We start from the raw sequence: 20,210 nt of genomic DNA on the forward strand, positions 1-20,210 counted from the left end.
ATGGAATGCTACTCATGAATGAAAAGCATTGAATTACCAATAAATGTAAAAAGGTGAATGATTTTCGAAAACATTCTAAATGAAAGAAACCAGATATAAAAATGAATTATTGAATGATTCCACTTAATATGAAGTTCTGCAACAGGCAAGACTAATTTATGGCAATAGAAATCAGAACAATGATTGCCTAAGCGTGGGCATGAATTTGCTGGAAAGAGACATGAGTGAACCTTCTGATGTAATGGAAACATTCTATATCTTAATAGGCTGTGGATTACACAGACGAGTGCATTTGTCAAAACTCATTGAACTCTATACTTCTGATCTGTGATTTCACTGAATGGAATATACCATAATTTTGTTTTTATTTTTAAACCTTATGGGGAACAATAAAGGTTGTACTCAGAGAAAAATGCATAGCCTTAAATGCCTCTGTTATTAAAGAAGGACTAGAAAGAAAGTAATTTAGCTTAATATGCTTCATAAGAATTAGAATAACAACAAAATGAACCAAGAGATACTAGGCAGAGGAAATTCCGAAAGATGATGCTGAGATTAAAGGTACAGGCATTTTTTAAACAATTGAAATTAAGACAGAATTCCAAAATTTTAAAAGACCATTAAATTAGACAAAACTTTGGTTAGTAAAAAAAAGAGAGAAAAAATTAAAATTTTACTCTTCTTAGGAATGAGAAATGGGACAACCTCAAATGCATAAGAAACTGAAAGAATTATAAGGACATATTGCATACAAATCTATGATGATTAATGTAAAAAACAAGTAGAAAGTGATCATTTTTAGTGAAATACGGAAGTTAACCCAAGAAGAGGAGAAAACTTTTATTGATCATTTTCTACAGAAGTGAATGGAAAATAAATAAGATCCATCAGATATTTTCAATATAAGGATGGCAGAGGTATAAAAAAAATATTATCTATACAAAAGAATGAGAATCCAGACACAGACTATACATGAGAATGTAATATTTGGCCCAGAGGCATTTCAATTTGGGGGACAAAGAAAGTTGTTCTGTTTTACAAGTTTCTCACCAAACTGGGTATCCATTGTGAAAAAATTAAAGTAATAATCCTATCTCACAGCATATACAAAATAAATTTCAAGTAGATTAAAGTGTTAAATATGAATATATTATTTATATTTTACTGCTTCTTCTGGGGAAGACCTAGACAGAAGCTAAAAAAGAATTTTTGCCTGGCAGAAGATACTATAAAAAAAGGCAGTAAACAAATAGTAGATTTAGAAAACATGTTTGCAGTGCAGATGACAGATAAGGGTTTAAAGGCTATAATTATATGATGAGAGCTTTAAAAATTGACAAGAAACAAACAACAACCTAATAGGGAAATGAGCAAAGGATTTAAACAGCTAATTCACAGATGAGCAAATCCAAATGGCCTACAAATAAGTGCAAATATTTTTAAAATTCACTAATAGGGAAATGGAAAGTGAAGTAACAATCAACCATCATTTAAAACCCATCAGCCTGGCAAACATTTTAAATAATGCTGTCAATGGTGGCGGGGATATGTGGAGTCATTTAAAGTAAAATACTCACATCACTTCCCATTCTCTAAATGCTTCAATGTAATTCACTTCAAACTATAAAATAATACAAAGTGACATATTTATGGCCAAGGGAAGGATTTTAAAAAGATGATTCATTAAAGGGTCACTGAAATGGCAGATTATTATGCACAGCTGGGTAATAATAGCAGCGATTCACAAGAAGATATCTTGGTAATAGAATGACTAGCCAAAGCCCAAAGAGCCCATGTACTTCCAAGAATAAATTTCCTTTCTAAAATACCTCAGAGGAAGGAAAAAAAAAAGTACAAACAAAAAAACTTAAAGTTCCTAAAATGCAAGATTGGGAATTCCCAAGAGATTGATTCAGCTATTTTACACTAGCAAAGACTCCATTAAAATTGAAGGTTCATATTTTAGGGTCACTTTCTTCAGTTTCAAAATCTTTGAGCCATAGAAAGCTGTACTGTTAATACTTGGATATTTTAAAGGTGTTTCTCTTTTCAGTCCTTTAGTTTTTCTTTACTCTTGTGACTCTATGTCCATTGACAAAGTCAATTCCAGACTTACAGCCCCAGGGAAGTAAAGAACAAGGAAGAATATCACTGATTTTTGAGTTTCAAAAGCCAAAATCTTATATAGACATGAAAGTTGGAAGAATAGTGATGTGTGAAATCCAGGATTTTTTTCTTTTCTATTTCAGAGAAGAAAAAGATTATCTAGGCTGGGAAAGGAGAGAAAAATCAGGGAGAGGGAGAGATCAGATGGTCTTGAATCCCTGGGAAAGGGCCTTGTACCCTGTTCCCACTCTCAGCCAAACCTGAGGGGGATTTCACAGCCCTAGATAGGGTTGGGGATTTGAGGGTAGCCTATGACCTGGGACTTGCTTCAGCAGAAGATCTCAAAAAGGCAGTGTATTCCTTGGCATGGTATCATTCAAGTAGCAACGACTGCATGAGGTGTCCAGTCAAAGGAGGCTGAACCAGCTTCAGAGAATTCCCTGTAGATCCAGAAAGGGAACAGCCACACATTTCTCTTGTCTCCTGAACAGGGTTCGGAAGTCACCAAGCAGACTTGAAGAAGTCTGATGTTTATGACAAGGAAGACACAGGCACAACTTGTGAAGACTCAATGACCAGAAACCAGATGTCACAGCAAATGCTAGCAAGGCAAATGTCCAGATATCTACATTCAAGGCATTGGGGCTCTGAAAGCTCCAGAACCTGGAAGCAAATCTAGATTTGGGAAAGACCCTGCATTGACTTAGAGAGCCTGAAACAATGGAAGAAACCCCAAATTGACCAAGATTAAATTTCTACCAGATAAAATGGGAACTTGGAATAAAAATTAAATTCAATTATAGGAAAATCAAGTCAAATCATATTTCTTAAACATTTGAATTCATAGGATGAGGGTTGTACACACTTTGCACAACTACTTCAAGTATAATTTTTTTTCTGCTCGAAGATAGGTGACAATTACTATAAAGTTAAAAAAATATGTTCTCAGTATCCAATATCCACCTATTATCTATCAATGAAAATTTACATTCTGTAATTTTTAAAAAGTTGAGATAACTTAAAATAATTACAATGATGAACTCTTCCCATCACTATAGAAATGTGTTTGATTATATTAGAAGATCAGAGTCGTGAAAATAAGAGAAGTTTTAAGGTGAAATTAAGAGGTGTTATCCTACATATCACAAGTTTATTGCAAATCCTTTAATCCCAATAACTTGTCTGAGAGTATGTGATAGGAACATAAAGTTCAAAGCAAACTTTCTAGAATGCGCAAATCCAAATGCGCACCATCCTCCAATTATCACATTAGAAAACTACTGAGATCTAAAGATACAGATGCTGAAAATATTTTTGGAATCTCTCTTTTGAAGTTGGCTTCTGAGTCAGGATAAGAGCCTCACAAGAAACTAACAGGGTTTTAATAAATTTACAAGCAAATCAAGAAAAGCAATCTAAACTTCTTTATCATCAGAACTTATATTTGATTATTAATATTCCCACTAGATTTAATCCCAAACATTATTAACTGAGTTCATAGCATAAAACTATCCTTAAAGGATGAAGTTAAGCCTCCACTGAAAATAGCCAAAATGACACACTTCTGAAGGGCACATAACAAGCTGTCAAAGGATTGGCAGAATGGTAGAAAATGTGCACACATTCAAGGGAGAAAAGGACAGTCAATAATATGAACGTTGACTAATAAATCTGTGATGACTCGTGGCAAATTAAATTCTGTTTTCTTTTTTTTCTGAATACAATTTGATGAAGAAACTGGGATCTCCTTTTTGAAAACAAAACAATAACATGCATCAAAGAAAGGAAGAAAAGCATAAGAGAGGCAAGCCAGCTGGAGTGTCCTGGCGTCATCAAGCATATTTAATAATAGAGAATGCAAGAAGGGACAGCCAAAACATGCTTAATTTATGTTTCTTTAACAATTTTTTCTCAAGAACAAAAAAGATTCTGTGGGGTGTGTCTGAATGGTGCCTTTCCTAACCTCTAATTCCAACCATATAAAAGATGAAACAATTGAAAGGTTTACCAAATGAGAATTGGAAATATTTTCATATTCATGAGCAGGGTGATTTTTAAATATTTAGCACACATTAGCCCTTTGATACTGACCAATCAGAACATATGCAACATCTATTGGTCACTATCCATTACAATTAATTGTCATACTGGTCATCTCAGCTGAGAATTAGCCCTGCTCATGGCTGTTTCTCAAGGGGAGAAATAGCTCCTTTTTATATACAAACTGTCTTTTTCTTTTTTATATGCACTGAGTAAGAAACACAAAGTCTCTATTTGCAACCTGTTTTTTTTTTTTTTAGATCTATGCTTTGCATTAGAAAAGGGAAAAATAAACAGTAAGAATAATTTTATCTGTTCAGCGGCTTAAAAAGTAGTGATACCATTCTACTAGAAAGATACTCTATGAAAAAAGCCTCTTAATTTTTTAAGTATAAATACAAAAATTACATAGAGTCTAGGTTTTGTCAGAGGAAACTGTTACATCCAGTTAAAGACATCAGTGAGGTAAGGACAAGAGGGCTTCTAAAGGGCTCCTTTTATCAAATATTTAGGGCCTAGCAGCTTGTAAAATTATTCCAGAGAGCAAAGGAGATTTCGCAGATTGCTTTTTTTTTTTTTTTTTTCCATGTTGGAGAGAATTGCATTCCACAGGAGCTTCCCAGACCAAGCCAGTTTCATCTCGCAGTCAGTGGCCTTGGACTGTCCCTCTCCCTCTCTCACTCTCACTCTGCTCTTGATCCCTCCAATTCGTCGTCCGTGTAGCAGCCAGAGTGATCTAAAAACACAAGTCTGATCATGTCCCTTTCCTGCATAAAACTTTTCAATATGTTCCCATTGCATTAACAATGAAAGACCAAATCTCTAGCATGACTACATGGCCTGAGTGATTGGCTCTGCCTCCTCTCCAACCTCATCTTGAGCCCGTTTCGCTTTCACTCACACAGCACTGAAGTGTTTCCATCCTCTGGGCCTGTGGACATATTCTCTCCCCCTCTTCCTCACTGACTCTTTCCTACTTATCCTTAAATTTCAACTTAATGTCACTTTTAAGGAAGCCTTCCTTGAAACTCCAATTAATTTTTTTTCATATCATTCATTATGTACTAATGGGTTTAAACATTTGATGGATTTCAATCCATTGCAATTATTATCCTGCTCAAATTGTCCCATTCTTTTACTAACAGTAAATAACCTTTTTAATTGGTTCCATAGCCCTTTTGACAAGACCCTGTTAGTCTTGAGAGCTTCCTTGCTATCTGATATGATAAGAGTTTCCAGGTTCATCTTGTCCATTTCTTGCCTCATGCTAGAAAAGAGCAATTTCTCAAAGATGGCTTGGTTTCTTTTCATGGGAAACTGGTATATCAAGATGACAATTTTGGTGCTAAGGATTTTTATTGGTACTGGGTGATTGGTAATTTTTTCTAGGCCTTTCTTGTAGACATGGCTAGGAAATATATCTTTATCTATAGCCACATCATGCATAATATGCTACATACCTACTCTGTTACATACGTTCTCAATTGCATACAGACAATTCAAATACAATGTATATGCATTATATATATGTATGTATATGAAACACCTCATGAGTTAATACTGATATTTCTAATTCAAATTTCAAACTAAAAAGTTTTGGCTTAAATTCTTCTATGTTTCATCTGTATCTCTCTCTCTCTCTTTTTTTCCCCATTTCAAGAATCCTGGTTCTTAAAGTCAAAGAGGATGAGAGAATTAGAGTATACCATTATTACTTATTTGTTTTATCCCACATTAAACACAGAACAGTCTCAAAACAACATTAATATAACCAACATAATGATTATTGAGGACATTTTAAAGTTTTGTTTGGTATATGTTAGCCCTAATATCCCCCCATTTTTAATAATTACACTATAATACATTTTCAGAGCACATACCCATTACATAATATATTCTTTCTCTTTGAATTTTCATTTAATCTTTATTCTACAAGTAATATGTTTGATGCTTACCATGGGTATTCATTGAATAAATAAATGAATGAAGTGCTTTGCATTTGTAAAGCAGTGTGTCAAAGTATGAACCTAGGAGTCATCAGTCTTGGAAGGGAGCCCTGGTTGATCTGTTTTGAGAGGTCACTGGGTCTAGACTTCTCCAGCCGCTTTAGACCTTTCCATGCATTCCTTCCACTTACCAGCTACTGGATTGTGCAAAACCCCTCCCAGTTTCAATTTATGTTCTCAATTGGTCTGCCATACTTTTCCATAATTACTGTTATCTATTTTGAATTTCTGCTGTTTCAGAACCATTAGATGACCCATTGCTTCTCTTTGCTCTTTTCCCATACAGACCTTGTATTCTTTGAACCCACTGTCTATCCAGTACCCAAAAGAGATATTAAATAAACAAAAACAAATCCCATAAATAAAATTACATAACTGCCATGCATGTTATAAAGGAAAAGTATAGCACTCTATGAAAGCAAGTACTTTCATGCTGTGAAAGCAAAAGTAATTTGCTTTTCTTGCACTTTGGTCTGGAATGTCTCAGCTTTCTGTTCCATCTATCTCAAAGGTTAGTGTTTCATAGCAGATAATCAAATCTATTTCCTCTTCTTCTTCCTGGGACCCATTCCATTTCTGTTCCTTGCTTGCAGTGTATGTACATCATAGTATATCTTTCTTCTATTTTTAAAAAGACGGGCATATTTAACCGTTTGGGTTTGGTAAAGCTGCTGGAATGCAATATACCAGCTTTTACAATGGGGATTTATTAGCTTACAAGTTTACGGTTCTGAGGCTGTGAAAATGTCCCAACTCAAGGCATCAACAGAACAATATCTGGACTCTGAAGGCCAGCTACCAGTGAGTTTGGGCTCCTCTGTCATGTGGGAAAGCACACGGCAGCACCTGCTTGTCTTTCTGTCTTGAGTTTTGTTACTTTTAGCTTCTGACTGCTCCATCTCTCAGCATCTCTGGGTGCTTCTCTTAGCTTTTGTATGTGTTTTGTCCTCTTATAAAGGATCCAGCAAGAGGATCAAGACCCACCCTGAATGAGGTGGTTACATCTCAGTTGAAATAACCTAATCAAAAAGTTCCACCCACAATAGGTCTACACCCACAGGAATGGATTAAAAGAACATGGCCTTTTCTGGGGTACATAATAGCTTCAAAATACCACAGTAGCCTCGAAATCAGCTATTGATGATGTTGGAGCCACATTATAAAAGTAAACTGAGTCCTGGAGTTACTACTTAGAGAAGAGCTGTCCACCAATCATGATCAAAATTTATCAGACTTCTTCATGAGAAAGAAAGAAATTTCCATTTTTTTAAGCAATTAAGATTAGGAGGCTTAATATTTTTCAACAATTAACATTATATTAATAAACCAAATATGATCTATCTTGCAGAAGTAACTAACTGGCCCCTGAGCAGAACTTGAGGAGAAAGGTAATAGGGAAGATGGCTCTACCTGCTGATTCTATGAGCTGTAGCCTATATACATACATATAATAAGCTTCAAGAACCCCATCATTACACTGAAAGTCCCTCTTTTGGCTTCCAAACACTACTTTCTCCTATATCACGTCCGATGGCTATGTTCATTCTCAGCTTCCTTGACTGGTTCTTCTTATTCCACCTGCCCATTACAGATTGATACTACCCAATAATAACCCTCAACCCTCTTCTCTACACATTTACCACATCTGCATCTCAGTTACTTAGTGAATAATACTGAAATTTTATTTCCAATTCTAGAGTCATATTTGCAATGACCTAATGGACTTCAACCTGCTATCCTTTTGGCACCTCAAACTCAAAATATTCTAAAGAGAATTTATCATCATCTTCATGAGATCATTTCTTCCTCTTGTGTATCTTTTTTGCTTAGGGGTATTTCCAAGTCATCAAGCTAGAAACTTCATGACCTTCACTTCACTTTTCCTTCCTATCACAAAGTAATTTCAATTGAGTATCTCTTAAATCTGCTACCTCCTTCATATCACACTGTCACTGACTCATCCTTCTCCTGGACCACAGTAGTTGTCTCCCAACTGGGCTTCTGACTGCCAATCCTTTCTTCCTCTACTCCATCCAATCTGTTTGAAATATCTTACTTTAAAAATAAGTTATACATGCTCACAGATACAAAATCCATACAACACAAAGGGTATATAGTGAAAAATTGACTTGTTCCCATCTCTGTTCTAGCCACACTCTCCTGCCTACAGTTTCATGTTCCTAGTACTTTTCCAGCATAAATGTGTGTATATAAATATATATACACACATAGCATCATTTCAAATGGTAGCATATTATATATATTAATCTTCAGCTTGTGTGTTTGTCAATATAGTAATTAATTTCATTTAATAAATATTTTTTGAGCCCTACTATGTACCAGTCACTCTTCTAAGTACAGCAGTGAATAAAAACAGGCAAAAAATAAATAAATAAATAAAATTCTTCACCTCCACAGCATTCAACTTAGGTATGAAGTTTATATTCCAAGGAGGAAATTATGGTATCTTGGAAATATTCTATATTAATACATATTGAGGTGTCTTATTCTCTTTCCCTCAGCTTACGCACCTATGCACACACCATAATTTCTTTCTCACTGCCTTTGATAATGGCATTTAACTTATTTCCAACATTTTGCTATTAAAACACATTGAAGTAAATATCCTTGTACATATGACTTTACCCATGTGTGTAAATGTATCTGTATAATCAATTTCCAGAGATAGAATTGATATACCAGAGATTATATATACATATCATTTTTTCAATATTCCAAGTGTTCTCCATAAATGTTTCTAGTAATCTGAAATCACTTCAGCTCCCTTCCAAGGTTTGAGCTTAATGAAGAAATTTCTAATTCAAAAGGAGAACAGGGCTCATGATCTCTGATAATGATATTTGCCTTCAAGGCAACCCCACTTTCATTATTTGTTCTATACTCTGGTTTCAGCTTACAGTTCCTAATTGTCTTTGCTTTAATTTTTTTGTCCCTTACATCTCTCCTAGTTTCTGGTAATCCAGCCGTACGTTAAACATACTTGTTGTAATTTATTGAGCTCTAAGCCAAAAAGGTAAATCTCCAAGTGCTTTAAATGAAGAGAGAACTCATGGCGGTGAGAGAGAATTAGAGCTCCATGAGAAAAATGGTATTGGGAGCACAGGCCTCCATTAGTGTGATTTTCTAACAGAGGGGAGAAATTCCTACCTGCCATCCATGTGCTCATCCAGAATGAACTACCCATTACAGGTCAGGTATGGATACAAAGCAACCTACCAAAGATTCCAAAGCCTGTGTGGATTAAATGTAAGCCTGATTTGTGTGTGGCAAAGAAATTGTAATCTGAGAAGCTAATATGAAAAGTGGTTCAGAATAGGTGAATCCCTTTAGCATATGAACTGAGACCACCAGAAGACAACCCCATTGAGAAACAGTCGCAGTTTGGTACACACAAAGGCCTACTTCAGGAAATTATTCCAGAGATATTCCAGAGACTCAGACACCCACCCTCCCCACCCCAGAAAACAGAGAATTCACACCTGGGAAACTAGAGACAACAGGAGAATTGGAAAAGAACTTTAAACTAGTTATGTTTAAAATGTCCAGTGAGAAATTTAGTGACTTGCCTAAGGTCACCCATCTGGCAAGTTCAAACCAAGTAATCTAACTGAAAGAGTTCACTTTTATAACCACCATAGTATGATATACTGACTTTTCACATTGTACCTAAATAAAAAGGATTAAAAACTACCATACTAATCTATGTTGCTCTAATTTCATAGCTTAGAACTCTCTTCCTTTAGTTAATATTTGTATATTCGGTATTACAAAACTACAATACTATTACAGCCAGCTGTATTGTTAACAGGACAGGGAGATAACTATGGGTTTCCACCAGCAATGGAAAATTTATGTCTGTGGAACTTACCTAGTATCTGTTCAGGATGGATGTGGAAACACCAAAGACTCTTATCAGTTTCATGGAAAAATAACCAGATGGATGCCTTGTATAAACAAATGATGGGGAGGTGGGGATGAGCAGTATTCCTGATTGAATGTGGTTTTCTAACTCACATCATATTTGGATTAGAATGTTAAACAGTCAATTTTCTGAGACAGGTACATTGAACTTTATGAGTGATGTGTTCCACTTCTCTTATTTATTACACATTCTCTAGATTCCCACCCTCCACATGGAATAGCATTATAGCATAGCTGATCATTAACTCCACTATGTGTGTCAATTTAAACAGTTTATTTACATCAGAACATTCTGAGGATCTTGGAAAGAAATTTTTTTTACCTTTTCTGAGGCCAATATTACCCTGGTACTGAAGAAATGAAAAACAACACAGGAAAATTAAAAAAAAAAAAAAACTTGTAGACCATTATCTCTCATAAACATATAAGCAAATGTCTACAACAAGATATTAGCAAATTAAATCTAACAGTAAATAAAAAGGAAATACCTCACAACCATGTGGGGGAATAACCTGTAAATGTAAGACTGGGCCAACAGTAGAAGTACAATTAATATAATTTACTATATTAACAAAATAAAGGAGAAAAATGACTTTATTTCCTCAGTAGATGCAGAAAAAGCATTTGAAATAATTCAAATCCATCCATGATTTAAAAGAAAGAAAACTCCAGAATACTAGTAATAAAAAGGATCTTTCTTAACCTGATAAAGAGCATCTACAAACACAAACAAACAAACAAGCAAACCTATAGTTAACATTGAATTTAGTTATTAAAACCAAATATTTTGCCCCAAAGATCAGGAACAAGGCAAAGTTGTTTGGTCTTACCACTCCTATAAGGAAAAATGTAAATAAATTTAATGCATTCTCAAACCAAAGACAATGGCATTTTTAAGGCAAAGTGTAAAAAGATATGGTTGTATATTATTATTTTACCTGAGAAATAAACCTAAAAATTAATAAATACTTAGATTAAATCAAATAAAAACTTCACCTTTACTAAGAAGAGTCCATGGCCTGATGGGATGGTGGGAGGGGAGCGGCGAGGAGGAGAGGTTATGTGGAGGGATGTTTGGAAGGAGAGTCCCCTCCAATAGAACATCGGGCACTTGCGCTTCAGGTTTCTTTCTCTTCTCTGCCTTTTCTCAACTTGCACCACAGGCTCTGACACACTCTTTATCACATTCACTAAAACCTTATCCAATGAGGACTGCTTCTGTCTTCTTTTCAGAATTCCTTGAAAATGTGAAATCATTTGATAATTCAATAAATTCACATTTCTGCTTGTCAGAGCTTTGTCTGGATGGCACTTTTCCACAGAGTTTTGAACTTCTGCCCATTTTGCACACATTTCTTTTATCAAGGAAATGGGGACATATTCCCTTGTCTCCTCCTCACCTGAAGAAACCTCTTAAGCCACCTCCTCTTGCTGCTCCTTCTGCAGTTCCTGCAGCTCCTCAGGGCTGAGCTCTTCATGATGTTCCGCCACTAACTCTTTAACATCAGCCTTTTTAATCGCTTCTTTATTCTTAATGAGGGTGGAGACCGTTGTTCTAGGCATACCGTATTCCCTAGCAAGATCAGTAATGCAAATACTGATCTCCTATTTGCCTATTGTTTCCTTTTTTTGCTCAATGGTGGTGAGAAATAATTTTCTTTTCTGCTCAGTGCTATCACTGCTCATTTTCTTAGGACCCATGATGAGAAAAAAAAAAGTGCAAAAATACACAAAATGACCACAGACACTAAGATAAGACAACAAGGGGATGTGCACAGGGCAAGAGCTACTGTGTTAATATTGTGTGACCCTTTGTTTTGGCTAGAAAGTGCAGCGAGTCATGACGCAACTGACACTGACAAGTTCTAGCTTGCGTTCAAGTATCAAACAAATGACGAGAACCAGGACAAAACTTTCATGTCAAAATACATTGAGTACCAAATTCGATGAGTTTCAAAGTAGTAACACTGTAGTACCAGAAGCCCTAGCCAGTGCAATAAGGCAAGAGAAAGGAATAAAGGCACACAGATTGAAAAGGAAGAGATTAAGATAGCCTCTATTCACAAGTGACGTGATTATGTACATCAATAACAAGGAATTTAAAAAACAAGATCCTAGAACTAAAAAATGAGCTTAGCAAGTTTGCAAGGTACATATGACTATTAAAAGAAAAAAACAGAAAACTATCCTACATCTATATATTAGCAAAGAACAATTGGAAAGGGAAGTTTTTAAAAAATGGCTTTTTATAATAGCTCCCCCAAATAAAATATCTAAGTATAAGTCTAACAAAAATGTACAGGATCTGTATGTTGAAAACTACAAAGCATTGATAAAATAAAAAAAAAAAGAACAAAATAAGTAAATAAAAAACTCAATATTGTTAAGATGTCAATTCTTCCCAAATTTATCTATAGATTTAATATTTATCCCAAAATCTAAGCAGGAATTTTGTAGTTACTTTCAAGATGATTTTAAAATGTATATGGAAAGGAAAATGACCTAGAAATGATTTTTGAAAAGAACAAATTTAGAGGGTTCACATTCTCTGATTTCATGACTTACTATAAAGTTATAGTAAACAAGAGAGTATGGTATTAGTGAAAGTATACAAATTAATGGAACAGAATAGAGAGTTCCGAAATAGACCTACAGAAATATGGTCAACTGATTTTTAACAAAAGTACAAAGGCAATTCTACAGATAAAGGATAATCTTTTCAACAAATGATGCTGAAACAATTTGACAGTCATATGCAAAAATACATATACCTCACCCTATGCCTCATACCTTATACAAACGTAACTCAAAGAGGATCATAAACTAAAATGTAAAACACAAAATTATAAATCTTCTGGAAAAAGAAAACAGAGGAAAATCTTCATGATTTTAGATGAGGGAAAGAATTCTTAGGTATGAAACCAAGAACATGATCATAAAAGGAAATATTGATCAATGTACTGGGTCAAAACTAAAAACTTTTGCTCTATTAAAGATGGCTAACAGAATGAAAAGACAAACTACAGAAAGTAATTTGCAAATCACAAATCCAGCAAAAGACTTATATCCATAATTTGAAAAGAACTCTCAAATATCAGCAGTAAGAAAACCAATATCCAATGAAGAAAAACAAAAACAAAAACAAAAAACAAAAAAACACAAAAAAACAGACAAAAATTTGAACAGACACATCACCAAAAAACATGAACAGATTACAAATAAGCATACAAAAGATGCTCAATATCTAAAACCACGATGAGATACCGTTACACACTTATTAGAATCACTAAAAAACAAAACAAAAGCAAAAACCAAAAGAACCCTGATAATGCCAGGTGCCAACAAGGTTATAAGAGTAACTATAAGTGTCACATATCACAGGTGGGAATGCAAAATAGGAAAGCCACTCTGGAAAACAGTTTGTTTCTTATAAGATTAAACATACATTTACCACATGACCTGCAATCCCACTCTGTAGGCATTTACCCTAGAGAAATGAACACACACACACAAATAGTGTTTAGAACATATTATGATTAAATAGTACTATTAATAATTGCCGAAAACTAGGAATAGCCCAAAGGTTCTCCAGTGGTGAATGGATAAACAAATTCTGGTACATCATTACAATGAAATGCTGCTCAGCAATTTTAAAAAATGAATTTTAATATATGCAACAACATGAATAAATCGCAAACAAATTAAGTGAAAGAAACCAGACTCAAAAAGTTGCAAACTATATGATTTCATTTATACAACACTCTGGAAAAGGCAAAACTATAGGGAGAGAGAACATATCAGTGACTCAATGGTTAAAGATGGGGAGGTTTTGACTACAAAAGGGCAGCGTGAGGGAATCTGGGGGACTGAAGGAGCTGTTCTGTATCCTGATTGTGGTGGTAGCTATAAGGCTCTATACATTTGTCAAAACTCACCAAACTATACATACAAACTAGTGAATTTTACTTTATGTAAACTAAATTAACTTAAAATATGTGTCTACAGAACTGAAAACAAAACAAACATCTATGTTTTGTGGGCAGTCTATCACCCTGAAAAAGTGAGAATCCTATACCTTTCTCAAAAATAAAACAAACCTTTAAAACAGGAAGAAAAAATCAGCCAGAATTTTTCTGGCTTGCACTACTTGGAACTCGAAAAAGTCAAAGTGAAAAGTTAGTGGTTGCTTTTACATACTGCTGTTCAATTCACCTTGATCTCTTACCTTGGTTTTTAAAAGAACAAAAACAGCATAATGGAAACAAACCATTCTGGCATCATTCTATTCAATGCCCTACAACAGCACCCCTATGTGTGCTACTACTTTTAGTCTGATCTTAGACTCTGCTTCTCTCATGGGAGGAGGAATAATAAGGATAATACAGTCTAAGCAATCCTCCAGCAGAGCAAATTCTTCTCTAAAATTCATTTTATTAAATTTAAAATGCATCTAAGTCCTCTATTCAATGATTTCCTCTTTAAGCCTGCACTTTCAGGAAGTGCTACTAACCAAAAGCATTGTACGGAACAAGTGCAGTGGTAAGCTTTTGCAAGAGAAGAAAATAGGAATTGAACTAAAATAATGTTGCAAGTATGAAACTGCTTGTGTGAGAAGCATCAATATATTTCATTTCTAAATCACCTAGTGGATAACTTTTGTGAGATATTTGGACCACACAAGTGTGTGTCTGTGTGTGTGTGTGTGTGTGTGTGTGTGTGTGTATGTGTGTATGTGTATTTCATACCCTTTAGTCTCTGGATTGATTTACATTTTCTTTCATCATGGTTAAAAGGAAAACTTCATCCTCAGAATCCACTGTTGTTTTGTCTCCAGGACCAATCTTGCTTTGTTTGGCCTGTCAGCCAACTGTGGTGAACATTTTTCATTTTATGGTTGTGTTATCTCCATACACACCCTTTCCTATTTGCATGCAGATTTGGAAGAATCATAGTCTTAGAGTTGGTACCACTTCCCATTATGAAATCCAAAGGGTTAGCATCTTCCTTTTCCCCAATCCTGGAACCTCTTTCTATATCAGAAACTCTTATTTGCAAGCAGCAAGAAGAGATTCTCATAATTTTAAACAAAAGCAATATAATTGATAGAAGACCCACTTGGTAAACCAAAGTCATGCTTAGAAAAGGGCAGGTCCCAAAAGAGACCCAGAGGGCTGACCAACAGGACACAGAGCTTCAGGGAGAAGCTGTTCCTCACACTGCAGTGATAAGGCTGCCAAGCGGTGCCCACCTTGTCCCAGAGTCCCAGGTGCCCCTGATATCTAGTATTCGCCCCCACCCTGCCAATCCTCACTTGCTCTGGAAGACATTCTGGAAGACATTGTGGAGAAAGCTGGAACAGCAAGCACAAATGCAGTCTCTGATGCCACAGTCATCTGAATTAGCCACTTTGCCTGTCACTTTGCTGTCACCACCTGACTGTGGTCCTGCCACCACATTGTTGTCTCCACCCTACTAGGGGAAATACAACCCCAGTTAAGTACACATTTTTGTAACACTGAATTGTAACACCTCAAGTGTAACACTCAGTTGTAACAATTGTGTGAGAATTTCCTACTATTCTATTTCTTCTCCAAAAGTAAATATTAAATATTATTACCTGTTTAATTGTGATTTTAAGCAAATGATTCTGTGCTTGTGTAAAAATTATATAAAAGAGCTTCCCTAAATATAATTATAGTCAAAATGATTCCTTTGCCAAGTATTGGTCCAAATACTTTTTAAAAACTTTGCATCAAAGTATGACATACATTCAGAAAATTGCATATATCATAAATTATAGTTTGAATTACTTTCATAAACTGTGACTAGCAACCATGATAAAACAGAATATAATCAGCACTCAAACAGCCTTCACCTTGCCTCCTTTCAGTCACTAGCCTGACTGAACTGCACAGGTGAGCTTTGCCTGTTGGGGAATTTATAAAAGTGGAACCTAATAGTCTTTTCACATCTTGCTAATTTTACTAGATATTGTTTGAGAGAGTCACCCATATTTATTTGAATAGCTATAAATTATTGATTCTCAGTGCTCTATGGTAGCCCATTGTGAATAAACTTCAGTGAGGCCAGTCCAACCATTTGTTACCATTTAGAGCAGAGACTCCAAATTAATAGTTCACATGCCCACAGATAAATTTAATTTGGCTCACACATTTTGCTTCCTCCTTCCCTCCCTTCCTTTTTTTCCTTCCTCCCTTCCTTCATCTTTTCCTTCCTTCCTTCCTTCCTTGCTTCCTTCCTTCCTAACTTCCTAACTTCCTAACTTCTTAACTTCCTTCCTAAATGCTTAACTTCCAACTTCCTACTTCTTTATTACTTTACAAAACTTCAAAATTCAGAAATTTTATTCGAAAATAGGGGCCTCCAACTTCTCTTGGAATATGGGTACATTTAGCCACATTGGGCACATGTTCACACAGACCAGCTATGGCTGAGCCAAGCCATGACGCTTGTGGACTGGCTGTGTTCTCTCCAGTTGACCTCACACTCCCCCTATTATTTGAAACCCAGACTGATTCATGCATCTCCCCTGCCTGGCCCGTGCAGGACTTAGATTTCATGCCTGATTTTGAGCACCTCCAGTCAGTAACAGGCCTAGTAATCTCAAGTCTGAAGAGAGATTTCAAAGCAAGAGAACATACAGCTGTCTAGCTCCATGCCATCTCAGCCAGGGCAAGTAGCCAAGAGTACATTTGTGGCCTTGACTCCTTTGTGAAACAAAGAATTTAAATGAGTAAATATGAACACCTTTAATTTCTTGGAGTTCCTGAGGTATACTGATGATAGGTAATATAGATAATTCCTAATTGTCAGGTTTTTCTGAACCCTCAACTGGGAGGTTCAACCCAGTTGTATTTTATCTTTTTTGTGCCTGATTGATTGGGCCTCTGTGAATGGCACAACATAAAGTAAGTGTTAATTAGTTTCAAGTATAAGGCTCCTATTAAAGCATGAGAGAAGCAGATGAATCATGTATTTCTGGATAAAAATCAGAGATGGTCATAAAATCATTAGACAAATCATACTAGACTCAAAGTCTCCTTACTTCCTAGCCAACCTTCTTGTTAGATGATTCTACTTAACCTCCCGGCTTATTATTAGTATTATGCAGCAAATGGAATGAAGGTTGCTTCTCTGTATTTCAAGAGTGAGGAAAAATGAAATAATATATGTGGAAATTATTGAAAAGGAAAGGGCACAGCATAGATATAAGATCATATTTTCTGTAATAGCCGCTACTGGAATTCTCCCAAATACATAGTGATTTTTCCAGACAGCAAAATTTAACAGGTCGATTTTTATTTCATATCTGTGATCTATCAACATTACTTAAGCCAGGTTAAGCAGTAGTTCAAGAATGGTGGTTCTGCCCATGCTTTTGGACTTATGCTGGGCACAAATGAACACAATAAATTAAGTCATCAAAATAAACTAGATACCACAAACATAATACTTGCCTTTCACAGATGCCAAAGGGAGATGCCACAGCAAACATTTTTAAGATGAAAATTTTCAGTCCTTAAATTTCTAAAAAAACTTTTCTACAGGGAATGATTTTGCTGGCCACATTGAGTTCCTAAGATGACTAGACATGGGTTATATACAAAAGATGAAAGGGAAATTAATTAACAATGGCCAATCCAGTGTTTCCAATGTCTTAATCATCAAGGACTGTAGATGGTCAAATTGTTTTAACCTACCTAAGACATCTAAAAAAAAAAAAAAAAAAAAAAATCAACCCAATTCATCCTGATTGCCCTATTCATTCTTTCAGTGCACTTGTAGTGTTGCTTTACAATTTTATTATATTAGTACCTCAAAAGGGGTAGAATTGATCTTTCTATTGTGTTAATGCATCTTTGGATAGCATTTATCACAAAACTTCAAAGTTAGAAAGGTCCCTAAATGTCACGTAGTTCAACCATTTTATTGCACACTTACTAACTGCCAGACAGTTGGCATAAATTATCTCACTGAATCTTTACAACAATTCTAAGAGGAAAGAATTATTAACCTCATTTTATAAATAGAAACTAGAGTTTAAGTAATTTGCCCAAGGTCACACAGTTTATAAGTGGGGGACCTAGGATTCCAACACACATTTATCTTATTCAAAATGTTTGCTTTTCACTCCATGCTCAACGTCCTTATCTATTTCATACTACCAGTGGCATGGAACTCTTTCCTCCATCTTTGCACAGCTCTGAAGGTCAATCTTTTAGATGTCAAACAACTAGCTAGAAAAAATTATAACATCCCACAAAAAGTCTAGCTATCATTTGTCACCAATAACTACGTACTGATTCTGCAAGCCTATATTTTTCTTTTAAGATTACCCTCCATAATTCTACCATATGTTATTTACTTGCCTTTTATATTATAATCAAATGCCTTCCCTTTCCTTAAAAAAAAAAAAGCATTAGGACTTCTCTAATATTGCATCATTTCTTGATTGAGGTCCCAGAATTCTGCACAATAAATCCAGATGACTTTAGCCTGAAGAAGTATTCATGCAAATGATATCAAGCAATCTTTTAATTATTAAAAGAACTTCCAAGTGATCCTTATAGAATATGTTATATTAATAGGAATTAGATTCTAATAGATCTGCCTGGATAATTTACTGTAAAACACATCTTTAAATAGGAAACTGAGCTGAACTGCTGACCTTTATCCATTTAAATGTAATACATAATTATCCAAAAAAATTTTACATTAATGATTATTGTTACTTAGTTACAGCATCCATCAATTCCTATGCAAAGGATTCCATCACCACTTTATCAGATGCAATAAAATAATATGCACAGCACTCTTGTTTCCTACTTGTAGCAAAAGGACATGTAGTCAGTTTAATAGTAGCTGTATCAAGTAGTCTAGAAAAAAATTAAAGAGTGCTAGAGCAGTGCTATCTGGCATCATATAAAATAGAGCTGTCATCTATAATGAGTTTTACCTTACCTTTCCAGGTCTCTCCCCCTAAATTTCTTTCCCCATATCTTTTTCTGGTCCTCTGTCATTCCAAACTTGACTCCGAGAGTCTACATCCACTCACATCTCAGCTTATTTTCATGCCCCTTACACCTGAAAACCATCACCCTCTCCTGACTATTTGGGCAGTGCCTTGGTCTACCCATCAATTCTCAGCAGATGGGCCCCTCAAAATGCTAATTCTAAGTTCCAATTCCACTTTCTACTGATTGGAATTAATCGGATATCTCTTTTATATACTGAATTCCACCAAAAACTTTAAGATATACCTTCGAATAAATAAGTTGCACAAACTCTTTCACATTTCAAAGAAAACACCCCACAATAGTAATTTGTTAGAAATTTGGTTTTTAAAAGAAATTTCTTATTGAAAGAAGCAATACAAAGAACCTCCTTGTTATACAGTTCTTTATTAAACAAAATTCAATTAAACTCATGGGTAAGTTCAGAGAATAAAACGCTGATATAAAATGATTGCCAGACAATCTAGATGTTTGTCCCATTACCCAACACCAGCATTTATTCAACATTCAGAAAATATCTATTATGTATGTACTGTATGCCAGACATTAAAGATGGACTCACTATATTTAATATTTACATAGTTTTTTTGCTTTTGATGAGTTCAATTCACATATACCAGACCACAACAATGATCCCATAGGATGAGCAGTCTTATATAGAGACACCTAAATAATTTTCAAACTAACTACTTACCAAATAAATTTAGAACTGCAAAAAAAACAAAAACAAAAAAAAAAAGAAAACAACTAGGTCTCAGTTACCAAGATTAAGTCTAAACTATCATACCATTTTTTCCTATTTCCAATATTCTAAGCCATCGCTTCCATATTATACAAATAAGATTCACTCATAAAATAGTTAATATTCTCTCTAAGTAAATGACAAATAATATGTGTGAATGTATATATGAATAGTTGATTTCAGGATTAACCTCAACATGAAACCAAAGTGAACATAGTTTAAATTACCAGAATCCAAATGCCATAGAATTTATAAATACCTATGTTGATCAATTATGCATTGTCAGAAATAATAAACCACACAATAAAATCCTGACATAACATGCCTATGGTATAAAAC

The 20,210-nt window shown here is 35.0% G+C and overlaps 1 protein-coding gene across 1 annotated transcript in view; it reads right to left on the bottom strand.

The window, feature by feature from the left end:
* KCNK2 (potassium two pore domain channel subfamily K member 2) overlaps positions 1-20,210 on the bottom strand; it is a 188,763-nt gene that overhangs the window by 168,031 nt on the left and 522 nt on the right. The window lies entirely within an intron of this gene.

The sequence above is a fragment of the Choloepus didactylus genome, chromosome 2 (assembly GCF_015220235.1).
Source record: "Choloepus didactylus isolate mChoDid1 chromosome 2, mChoDid1.pri, whole genome shotgun sequence".
Classification (NCBI taxonomy): domain Eukaryota; kingdom Metazoa; phylum Chordata; class Mammalia; order Pilosa; family Megalonychidae; genus Choloepus; species Choloepus didactylus.